Raw genomic sequence first — 12,925 nt, forward strand, 5'->3', positions numbered from 1 at the left:
AGAGAAGAGAAGAGAAGAGAAGAGAAGAGAAGAGAAGAGAAGAGAAGAGATATTAGACATGAGGTGAGCTTTTGAATCCTCAACACCCACCTCCAGTGACATACTTTCCCCAGCAAAGCCATACCTCTTTATCCTTCCTGAGCAGTTTTACTCTCTGGTGACAAAGCACTCAAATATGTGATCCTACAGGGGACATTCTCATACAAGCCACAATACCATACTGTCTTATTTTTCTCAGTGTCTTCTTTGTGTAGCTGGCTGTATAATGACGTTAATGTGTTCACTACACAGGTTGCCTCTCACTCCTGACTCTGGACTCCCACAGGCATTAACCTTCAAACTTGTTCGGTGGCCTCTATTCTCTTTTGTTCTTGTTTCTCTGGAGGGGTTCTGTTTGGTCTCGAGAGTTTCATAGTTTCTCACAAAGCTCTCAAGATTCTTTTACATATTATGGTTTGACTGTATCATCCTTCTCTGGCTTAGAAAAGACCTTGCTGCTATCACAACCAATACATCCCAGAACCTTTCCTCCCAAGTGTTTACCTTCTTCTCCTTCAGCCATTCCAACAGTTCTCATACTTGTCTGCTGACTGGTGTCCTTAAGCCCTCGGCTGTTCTCTTGAAGATTAGGTTTATTTGTTTGTTTTTTGTAGCGGGATGTATTTGAAAAGGTGAACTGCTAGGCTCAACCCCAGACAATAGCTGCCATCCTCGAGGTACCCGGTAGAAAGAAGACTCTTAATGCTTAAAGATTATCGAATGGATTTGTATATCAGCAAATACTCAATACACACGATCCCCACATAATTAGAATTGTTATCCCAATATCTAACACTTTGATATGAATGACTACCCAAGACTGCCAGAGACTAGAACGTCTGCCACCATCTTTCCTCTCCTTCCTCTTTCTCTTCTTCTTCTTCCCTGTTCCTTCCTCCTCCCAACTCCTAGCTCCACCTACCTCTCCTACTGCCCAATCATAGAGCTCCACTGCAAAGACAATGGTCAGGAAAGATCCTGCAGCATTTTGTTTGTTTCTTTCTTTTCTGTTATACCTCTTTTATCTTTTACTCCTGCCCCCTTTTTGATGGGCTGAGGCCAACAACCAAATGGTTTTGGTTTCAGTTTGACTCATTAAGATCTTCATTTCTAGGGTTTCTATTTGTTTTTTTATCAAAAAATCTCTCTCTCTGTCTCTCTCTCTCTGTCTCTCTCTCTCTGTCTCTCTCTCTCTGTCTCTCTCTCTCTCTCTCTCTGTCTCCTCTCTCCTCTCTCTTTTCTCTTCTCGTATCCTCTCCTCTTTTCCCCTCTTTCCGTGTTCTCATCAATCATTCTGAATTCTTATCCACATCCTGAGTTGTCTTCATATGCACTTTGAGTTATTCCTGTGTCCCCAGGAATTTTTCAGGCATTTGAGTTCCCTCGGATTCTTTATCAAACACTCCATGGGTTTCTGCTTTCTCTGGATTCTTCCAGTAGAGTCACTGTGCTTGTGACTACCCTGTTACTTTCTTTTCCTAGTCCTCATGCTGAGACTTGTACAACTGGTGGGTCTCATATCTGCCTACTACATTACCTGGCTTTGCAAAGAAGCCTTTTTCCCCAAAAACATGTTTCAGGAACTTGGCTTGCTATGTGATGTTGGTGTTACTTCTCATTAGTCACTGTGATCATTTGACTCATAGACTCATGTGCATGAATGCTTGGCCCACAGGGAATGGTACTATTAGAAGTTGTGGCCTTGTTGGAGTAGGTATGCCTTTATTTGAGAAAGTGTGTACCAGTGGGAGTGGGCTTTGATGTCTTATAAGCTCAAGTCTGACCAATATGTCTGGTAGTTTTAGTTGTCACTCATACAGATCCATTTGAGGTCAGCCATGCCTTCACTTCAGAGGGTAGCTCCCTGATGTAAGGATGGAGATAAATGCCCTTCGGTCTTCTACAGCGTGGCATACACAGCAGACCTGGATTGAAGTTTCTTATGAGTTTATAAGCAGGGCAGAGAAGAGGTTAATATGCTCTGCCATAGGGAGATTACTGCTTCCAACTGAAATCACAGCTCATTTTCTTCTCAAAATACAGGTTTGCTGTTTTTAATCACAGACTCTGTAATTAAGGATGCAATGAAAATGAGGCAGGTCCAAGAAGCGTCTCAAATAAACAAAGAATTAAGATGTGATAGGCTTAGAAAGACAAGAGTCCTCTGGACTGATCTAGGGGAGTCTTTTTGATAGATAACACACTCTTTTGTTAACAAAGACTCTAAGCCATGAGTTGTCAGGTATGGTTCAGTACTGGTAATGGCATCTGTTAATTTTCCTGACTCCCAACATGCCAAGCTCTGAGCTTATTATTATTTTTTATTTGTGTGTTGTGCTAAATACTTTGATCTATATGAGATATTATTCTTTATTAAAGAGAATCATATTTTAATCAATCACTGTCATTTGGGATGGATCTTTATGAATTGTGCTTCTCACGCAGTACCCTCAGACCTTTTCCTAGCCTGGAAGCACCAAGCAACGTTATGAGAAAAGAAGGTTCTGCTACAAGAACGAGAATCCTTCTCATGAAAGAAATTAAAATGGAATTATTACCAAATGCCTGGTTATATCAATAAAAGTCCACTCGATGACCTCAAAATGTCAGGAGGGGACAGACACAGAAACTGACCCTTTATCAGGTGCTGTGAACCCAAAACAACCAGGTGAGGAAACAAAGTTCTGCTGGGGACGAAGGAAAGCAACTGACGCATGTGCACAGAGTACCAGGGTTACCGATAGATACTCACTAGCCACTGGTGGTCCAGCATCCAGGGCTCTGCCAGATGATGAAGAGGAAGATGGCTTCTGCATACAGTTTGCCTGACAAATCCACGTGAGTGTCTATAAGTAGGACGGTTCATGAAGAGCCAGGGAAAACAGTGTCTACAAATTCTCAAATAGATGGCTAATGTCAAGCCACAATACCCCACCACAGGGCCTTGAACTTACAAACAGACTCTCTGATTTGTTGTTCTGTTCTGAAACCCTCCCCGTAGCCTCTGGAAGCTTTCCTGATGAGTGGCTGACAGGCCACTGTGAAAGATGCTGCTTTAGAAATGAAGTCTCAGTTGACACTTATCTTTTCTAGCCAAGGTGTTGGAAACCTTTAGCTGCCCCAAGAGGAAGGGAGATGAGTAGATTTTTACTCAGTGCTATCTGAATTCCAAGCATCATGTTAGATACAGGGTAAGCAAAATTGTTTCTTTCCTTGGCTCCTGTGGTATGGTGCCAACTAGTACTACTCATGTGCAGAGGAAAAGACATATAATTAAAGTTTTCTGTGTCCCCATTGAGTCTCTGGGTAACAAACTAAATTACAAACTTAAAAGAAATGCATATTTAACACATACATTTAACAGCAGAGAAAGAATCACAATGTATCTTTGAGACCTCAGTTGCTTATATTGGTGAACACCACAGTTAATTCTTGAGAAAATGAATACATATAGCATATACATGAAGCCACCTCTTTTATAGTTTCAGCTGGCTCAAGAGTTAAAGACAGGCTACTCACTAATTCAGTTGGTTCTCTTACTGAGAAAACTTAATACACGTCAATTTCTATTAGAACTGGTTATAATTTTTTAAATGAACTAGTTAAACACGAAGAATAAATTGACATTTATTTCAACCATTGAGTGATTTCCTTTTGTGTTTTTGATTTCTTTTTAAATAATTGAGTGATTTTGATATATGCATTCTAAAAAAAAATTTTATTTGACCAAACAAATCCAGAAGCTGTTTGTTTGTTCTCTACTGTGTCCCCGTGGGTCTTTTTCAAATACCCACATACATAGTGACATTCAAACACCACTCTTGAGTACATGAATAGGAAGGACTACCTTAGCATCATCTGCAGCAACAAGAGACTAGAAACTTCTTTAATGAGCATAGAAGGAAGAAGTTATTGTTTCTAGCCCATTCATATAATGTGATGCCACTGCATCAGGAACAGTTATGATGAATTATTACACTCAGGGATGCTTACTTCAGTGAAAACAAGAAGTTAATCTTACAGCAGCTCATATTTGATCATCTTAATTTAAAATCAGATGTTAGTGGTGAACTGTGGGGAAGGGTTCCCTGCCCTCTCAGATGGACTCTCTGACTGGGTTCTTCCAGTTGTCCACTCTTCTGTTGATAAAAGTTATAGTAGTGTTTTCCTGTGTTTCTGACATTCTCATATGGTCAGCTGATTGGATTAGTTACACACACACACACACACACACACACACACACACACACACACACACATCTTCTCTTCTCTTGTTCTCGCTCTAGCCCAGTATGACATCCAATGCACTGTTCATCTTAATGGATTTGCTAGAAGACATAGGGTCATTAACTCTCACGTGCATTTATTTCATATTGAAAGAGGTAGGAGCCTTCTGGATAATAAAGACGAAACCATGACCAGTTCTTGACGTATGTTTCAACAAAATGGTAGATTGTTCCAAACAGTTGTTGAACTGAGAAGTTTCTCCACATTCTGGGCAGTAATTACTAGCTTGTGGTGAAGGCCACAACACTCAGAGGAGGAGGCTCATATTCAGTGTAAGCAATTTCCATTCCAGTGGGTTTGCTCACGCAGTCACACACATGATATTATGAAGAATTTTGAAGCAAACCCTTCATTTGGTTTTTCCCATAAGTGTGACATTAAAAAATAGGATTCAGGTTTTCATCATGAAGTTTCAGATTTATTTACAGAAAATGATGGCTTCATAGAGACTTTTTAAATTAAACACTAGCTTGCCTCACAGGGGTACACACACACACACACACACACATATATCTCATTGCTTATTGTTTGTATAAGCAAAGACACACAGGTGTGTGTGTGTGTGTGTGTGTGTGTGTGTGTGTTTGTGTGTGTGTGTGTGTTATAAATGTGATTAGGAATATATGCATGAAGGAGATTTAGATAATACAATGAAAAACCAAAGTAGTGAAAACCTAAAAAAAACTAGAGAGTTTGTATAAAAGGGCAGAGAAGATGGCAATCTCAGGAGGATGGAAACAGCTTAAAGTTGATCTTGTAGGGATGGAGAGTTGGCTCAGTGGTTAAGGCTCATGTTCAAAACTTGCACTGGGTTCCCAGCATCCACCTGAGATGGAGCACAACTACCTGCAACTCCAGCTCCCGGGGATTTGACACCCTCTTCTGGCCTTTATGGGCACTACATGTACATGGTACACACGGTACACATACATACATGTTATGCACATAGACAAACATTTATACACATAAAATCCAAATCTTTATTTTAAATCAAGCTTTCAAAAGACATGGGCCTGGGCTTTTTGGTAGGATTCTCTGCAAGGAACTTCCTGTGCTCTGAAACAAAGGTCAGCAAGGGATACTGTTTGGCCAAATTGACTCTTACTTCCTGTCTTTATAAATAAAGCTTTATCAGAACACTATCATAATTAATTGATCACATTGTTGTTGCACTACAGAAGCAGAGTTAATCAGTATGATCACTATCAGCTCTCAAATTCTAAAATATTAATATCTGGCTGTTTATGTAAAAACATTACCTTTAGTCTCAGATTGCAGTCTGACCTGACTGTGGGTCTCTGCTAAACATAAAGTAAAGAAAAAGCTTAATTTTGGCCTATCTGTCAAACTTACTAGAATCTTAAGAAAAATAATACTTTATAAAAAGCAAAATTAATAACATAGGCCACGGAAAGATTGACTCTCAACCTGACAAATAACAGTGTAATTGTGCTGAAACAGGTACCGATAGGCTGAATGATCTAATATACAGACATCAGAAATAAAAACACACACAACTTTATGTACAAAGTCACATAGCAGAAAATTAGTTCTTGTCTTAGAGTTTCTGTTGTAGTGCTGAAATACCATGAACAATACAGCTTGGGAAGGAAACGATTTATTTGTCTTATATTTCCACATCCATGTTCATCATTGAAGGAAGTCAGGATCTCAAACAGGCAGGAACCTGGAGGCAGGGGCTGGCAGGTGCAGAGACCATGGAAGGGTGCTGCTTATTAGCCTGCTTTCCATGGCTTGCTCAGTCTGTTTTCCTGTAGAACTCAGGACCATCATGCCAGGGATGGCACTACCCACAATGGTCTGGGCCTCCCTCCTCGATCCCGGATTAGGATTAAGGATATATCCTACAGACTTGCCTGCAGCCCGATTTTATGAAGGGATTTTTCTCAATTGGGGTTCCCTCCTCTCAGATGACTTCGACTTGTGTCAGGTTGACGTCAAAGTAGCCAGGACAGTTATGAAAAAGAGAAGCTGAAATGAAACATTAACCATTGTTTATCTAGATGTTCCTCATGAGTGAGCTGTGGATAGCAGTTCGATACTACAGGGTGTAGTCTTCCCTAGAGAAAAGGAAGCCAGAGAAGGGAAGGTATCTGAAGCAACAATGGTGACAGCCCTTCTGCTCTGGGAATGTCAGGCTATTATGTTATCACTTAACTAAAATTACTCAGGTTTATAATTTTTCTTAAAACATACAAGAGCTGGCTTCATACAGATTTACCAGATGAAGTCCAGGAAAGAAAGAGACCTCAGAGAGGTAAACTCAATACCAAAGCAGCCCTGCTGGGAAGATTCTGCTCAACTAACAAGTCTTATATGACCTTCAAGGTGCCCTTGGGTGTGAGACCTAAGAGCTTCCCATGGGAATGGACCCTAACTAACTTCCTCACCCTGCCTTCTCCAAAGTAAGAGGAACAGGATGGCCACTTCAGGACTAGGTTGGGAAGGTTGAGGGACACAGGATTGAACAGCTAAAGCCACAAACAGTTCTGAAGATCACATTACTAGAATGATATGGTAGAAATAAAAGCAGATTCAAGTTGTAAATTGCCATCATTTTTCTTTTTTGTTAATTAGAAATCATTTTATGGTAAAGACTAATTTTCTTTTGAATCCATCTTACCAATAATCTGTACAGTCAGGATATGTATTGTACTTGCTAAGGGTCACAAAGCCCTTATGACTCAGATATTATAGAAAACAGCCATCAGACAAACAAATAGTACAGTGTGTTAGAGAAAAGGAGGGAACCTGGTGGGATGTTTTATGCTGTCTCAACTTCACAGGTCCTGGAGTTGTAGATCTGAACCACAAGGTCTGCATGAAAATGAGTATGTTTGTAGTTCACTTAGTAGTACTGTATAGAATTTCATAAAATACCGATTCATTGTGGTGATTATCTCAGATCCGAGGAAAACAGTGGTTTCAGATAAAATGATAACCCAATATCAAATAGGATGGTCTATTTGATTTTCAACTTATCAGCTAAATCTTTGTGATATTGTCAGACACAACTTTGACAGAACATCAAAACTATGTTTAATTTGTTCAAAGAAGTTGAAAACAAGCATGCCAGTATGGTTAGAGTCCAGGTATTTGTGAAGTAGCAGAGCAGAACATTTGCATGTCAATAATTTAACTAAAAGCTCACTAGAGACATTTAGGAGCTTGTTAGAAATAGTTGAAGAGAGGGTTTGTAAACTGGAAGATGAGTCAGAAATACTCAGAATTAAACGTGGAAAAAATAAAATTTACATTCTTAGAATAATACTATGAGACATAGAAACATGAGCATCATAATAAATGTGACTTTCTTTAAAGAAAAAAATGTACATCTGTGTGTGTTTGCGTGTGTGAGTTGTGTAAGGATAAGGAGCACACATGTGCCATGCACTCATGTAAAGCTTAGAGGACAACTTACTCATGCTGTGTTCTCCAAGGTAAAAGAAACAGGATGGCCACATCACTAGGTTGGGAGGAGGAGTCAACCTGTGTCTCCTCCCACCATGTTCTCAAGAATCAAACTAACATCACTAGGCTGGGGAGCAAGTTCACTTATTTCCTTAGCCACCTGCCAGCTCCTAAATATTTTATTACATTTTTATTCTCTCTCTCTCTCTCTCTCTCTCTCTCTCTCTCTCTCTCTCTCTCTCCCCCCGCGTGTGTGTGTGTGTGTGTGTGTGTGTGTGTGGTCTCACACTGTGCATCCCTTATGTTTGTAAGTCAGAAGACAACTATCAGGACTTGGTTTTCTTCTTCCAACTTGTTGATCATTCATGGATCAAACTCAACTTGTCAGGCTTGGCAGCAAATGCCCTACCACTGAGTCATCTTGCCAGCTCTAATGCAAACCTTCTAAAAAATAATTAAAAATGAAAAATAAAATAAAATAAAACAGAAGAACTAGAACCATGTAGGACACACCTAGTGGTTTGAAGGGAAAAACCTATCCATAGGCTTAGGGTTTTGAACACTTTGTCTCTGACTGGCCATGAAGTTTAGGGAGGTTATGGAATCTTTGGGAAATGCAGCTTTGCTGGAGAAAGCATGCCACTGAAGGTGAGCTCTGAAAGTGACTTCACATCCTGTTCTCAGCTTCCTTTGGTTAAAGAAGGGACCAGAGAGCTTCCTGCTTCCGAAGGCATGTGACCCTGCCATGACAGACTCTCTCCAAAGGTGCTACTCAAAATCAAGTCTTCTTTAAGCTGTCTGATCACAGTATCTATCACAGCGACAGAACAGTAACTTATACAGCAACAGGTGTAAAACAAGCTGATCTTGTTAAACAAAAACAGCATAAAAGTTCTAGGTAAGACACAATTATTTTTAAACAGTTGAAAAATCAAACAAGAAAAAGAAAGGTATCACACCAATCATAATCTTAAAGTGTCAGGAAGCAGAAAATAAGATAGGAAGGGAGACAGGAGGAAACCCCACCATAACAGAGCCAAGGACACTGGCTTTTTGTGTGCCAAAAATATATTTTCAGGACAAACACACTGTTTGGGATCAAGAAAAAGGCTTTATACATTTCTGCTATAAAGACAGATAAGGAAATGAATGGGGAGGCTGTAGGGTAAGGCTTCACAGGACGGGATGCCTTCTCAATACACGGATACGTGGAGCTCACAGCTGAGTAAGAGGCTTGCTAGGGAAGAGCTGTGTTGGAGGGAAACCAAGTTTCTGGGGACACTTTCTAAAGTAGGAGGAGAGGAACTGTGCTAATTTCTGACTGGGGAATTTAAGCTCCACAAAATTGAATTTATTACCCACTGGCTTGAACTCAACTTTGAATTAGAAGCTGTTAAAACTTTTGATAATTAGTTTTTAGTCATATCTATGCAGGTGGGCAGGATTTTTTTGTCTTCAGCTGTGTTATTTTCTTCATTTTAATTTGCATTAAGTGCTCATCTAATTATAAAAGTAGGGTAATGCGACATATTAATAGCTTTCACTATGTGTATCAGAAAATGCAAAAAAATTATGAAAAACTGAACTAAACATTCAGCACACATCGAGAAGAATTGCAACAAATCAAGACCAAAAGAAAAAAAAAATCAGAGTTCTCTGAGACACCAGGGATCTGGTGTCTGACTAAATGACATGGTGGCCTGTTCACTGAGAGTACAGACAGAGCAAAAGTCAGGGCAGCAGTGAAGACACAAGTAGAAACACGGCACCCATTAGGCAGCAGGCTGAATTGCATGCACAACACAAAGTGAGCCTCTGTTAGAATCACAGCACAGGCACCTCTGCCACACCACTCAGGATAGCCTCAGACCGAGATCACTGCCTCTGGGAAATGTGGTGTGGTGGGCATGAAGGGTGATAAGGAACAGAGAAGAGTGAGTGTCAGAGTGTAGAGGGAAGGGGAAGAGGACACAGCAGGCCCAGAGGAGGCTAGGAATGCAAGAGCAATAATCACTTTTCCTGTTGCTGTGACAAAATTGCCAGACAGGATTGCTCAGTGAAGTGGGAACACAAGACATTAGACTGGCTTCATCCACAATCGGGAAGCACAGAGAGAACAGGTCCTACAGTCTGCTCCTAGTGGTTCAACTCCTCCAGCAAGACTCCACTTCCTAAAAGTTCCACATCTTTCTCAAACAGTGAGAGGAGCTGGGGACCAAGCGCTCAAATCTTTGGGCTTATGGGGGAGGGTTAGAGAATTAAATCATAATGAAAACGAAGAACAGAAACAGAAGAATGGAAGCAAAGAACCGATGGGAAGATGGGGGAGGAGAGGCTTTATATTAGTCACCTGTCTTGTTGCTGTGCCCAAATACCGGGATGATGCTGCTTAAGGAAGAGTTTAAACTGGCTCCCAGTTTGAGGACCCTGGTTGTCATGGTGACCGGAGTCCTGCCATACCTGCAGGCAGACAACAGAGAGCAGTGAGGGCACTCTTCAGCTCACATTCTTGTTTCTCTTCAGCCCAGAACCCCAGCTCACAGAATGATGTCCACCATACTTACAGTGGGTTTTCACATTTCAGGTAAACTGGTCCTAAAATTCCCTCACAGACATGCTCAGAGCTGTATCTCACTGGTGACTCGGATCCTGTCAGGATGACAATCTTCAGCCATGCAAGATTGGATTCAGAAAGGAAATCTGAAAAAGAGAAGAGGAGTGTTAGAGGGGAGGAGACTTAGCTCCAGCTTGCAAATGCCCTAGAAACCGAGGAGGAGTGTGGTTCAACTAACTGTTGTCACCCCTCGCCAAAACCAAACTAAAACAAAACAAAAACAACAAAAACAAACCCACAGAAATCATTTTGGATATAGAATTAAAGACTTTCAAGAATGTGTGGGGAGCAGAGATGAGCATCACAAAATCACCTGTTCAACGTACATGCGAAGTTCAAATGACTTGTGTTCTCTGGTTCGTCTTCTGCCTGGGCACAAATGTGTGCCTACTATCTGTGATGGTTTGTGTATGCTCAGCCCAGGGAGTGGCACTACTAGAAGGTGTGGCCCTGTTGGAGTAGATGTGGCCCTTTTGGAGTAGTTGTGGCACTGTCAGTGTGGGCATTAAGACCCTCATCCTAGCTGCCTGGAAGTCAGTCTTCCACTAGCCGCCTTCCTATGAAGATGTAGAACCCTTAGCTCCTCCTACGACATGCTTGCCTGGATGCTGCCATGTTCCCGCCTTGATGATGATGGACTGAACCTCTGAACCTGTAAACCAGCTGTTCACAGCAGTAAAACCCTAAGACAATATCTACTTAGATTTGTGAATAACTTGTCCCTGAGAACCATTTTTCTCACTTATCGTAATGAAACACTGACCAAAACCAGACTGGGAGCAAAGTGTTTAACCGACGGAAGTCGGGACAGCAACTTCAGCAGGAGCAGAGACAGGAACCTGTGAGAAAAGCTGCTTACTGGCTGGCTCCCACTGGTTTCTAACACAGCCCAGGACCACCTGCCCAGAGGTGGGTGCACCTAGAGTGAGCTGGACACTTATGTATCAATCACTAATCAAGAAAATGGCCCACAGGCAGGACACAGGCCAACGCAGAGGCAATTCCTCAACTGAAGCTCTGCTCTACATCGACTCTAACTTGTGTCCAGTTGACAAAATTAAACTGCATGACTTTTAATTCCATTTTTGTTAAAAGACTGACTTGAAAACCATTTTCATAAATAATTAAGGTTTGGAAGGAAAAATAAAGTATGTTTGTTTGGGTTTTCTGAAAAACAAGAGGAAATGAACACTTAGAAATGGTCCTTACAGCCATCCTAGTCCCTTGTAAATGTTCAATTTACCAACTATTTGTCAGTTTGGGGTGTAATATTGTCATAAATGAAGGCTCCCCAATGTTAGCGGCCATATCAAGGGCGGCCTTGGTTTAGGAAAAAGCCAATTTTTGTTGTGGTGATCAAGAGGCCAAGCTCTCTATCGAGAGAAACGGGGGCAAAGCCAGGCACACCAGGAACCCTTCTGGAGGTCGTGGATGTCTAGCGGTCGACCGTAGGGGGGAGGCAGGGGAGCTGGCAGCTGTGTCAGTCTCTAGGATGGCTGTGAGTTAGCCCAATGACGGGATTATTGTAGGTCCACTTTCCAGGGGCCCACCCAATGCAGCCGAAAAGGAGTGCGTGGTGCTGGGAGTGGGTGCAGCCTACATGGCCTAAGACAGGGCTCTCACCTCCTTTCACCCACATCGGAGTCCCTTGACGTTGCCCATCGTCGACAGCCTAAAACCTTCGACCATCGATGTGACTCGTCTCACATCAGTGTTTTGGGGTTGTGAACTTGTCTAAGACCCCCCATAATTAGACATCCAAATTCAAAATTCACATAGTTGGGATTGATCATAAGACGCCTTCTCTAACTAAACAGAGAAGGGGGAGATGCCAGAAGCCAGGACCCTCGCCCTCACCCTCACCCCCTACCTTTCCCCACCTGCACAATGTCCTCTGAAGCTTGGCAACTGCAAGATCCTGCTTAGCAACTGCAGATAGACTCAAAGCAGTGTACCATATCATCTTAAGAATAGCAGGGAGACCATAACTCAAGCAGTGTACCATATCTTCTGAAGAACACCAGGTAGATCATAATTCAAGGCAGTGTACCGTATAGACCATGACATGTTACAAGGCACAGGCCAAGAAGATTTTGGACTTTTCCACCACCTGGCCCCTCTTACCCCCTCCCCTTGTAAAACATGCTATAAAAAAGCATTTCATGTTCAAAAATAAATAAATTATTTATAAAAAAAAAAAAGAAATGGTCCTTACCAGGGAAGTAGACTCAGATACTTTGGTCATCCTGATAAGCCTCCAGAAACAGTGATCACAGGAGTGTTCACTTAAAAGAAGTGGGTTTAAAGCCTTGCTTGTTCTTTGACTATTTGTGTTTATTTTTTCTCTGCATTTATATATTTTTATTTTTAAAATGTTAATCAAAGGCTTCATAAGTTTGGTAATGCTCAATAACACGATGCCCATACAATCAGAAGTGTAACCCAATATTCAACCTAGATATACCAACTATCTTTGATTGGCGGAGACACACGAACATATTCCCCACTCTCTCTCTCTCTCTCTCTCTCTCTCTCTCTCTCTCTCTCTCTCTC

This window comes from Grammomys surdaster, unplaced genomic scaffold, assembly GCF_004785775.1.
Source record: "Grammomys surdaster isolate TR1022 unplaced genomic scaffold, NIH_TR_1.0 62, whole genome shotgun sequence".
NCBI lineage: Eukaryota > Metazoa > Chordata > Mammalia > Rodentia > Muridae > Grammomys > Grammomys surdaster.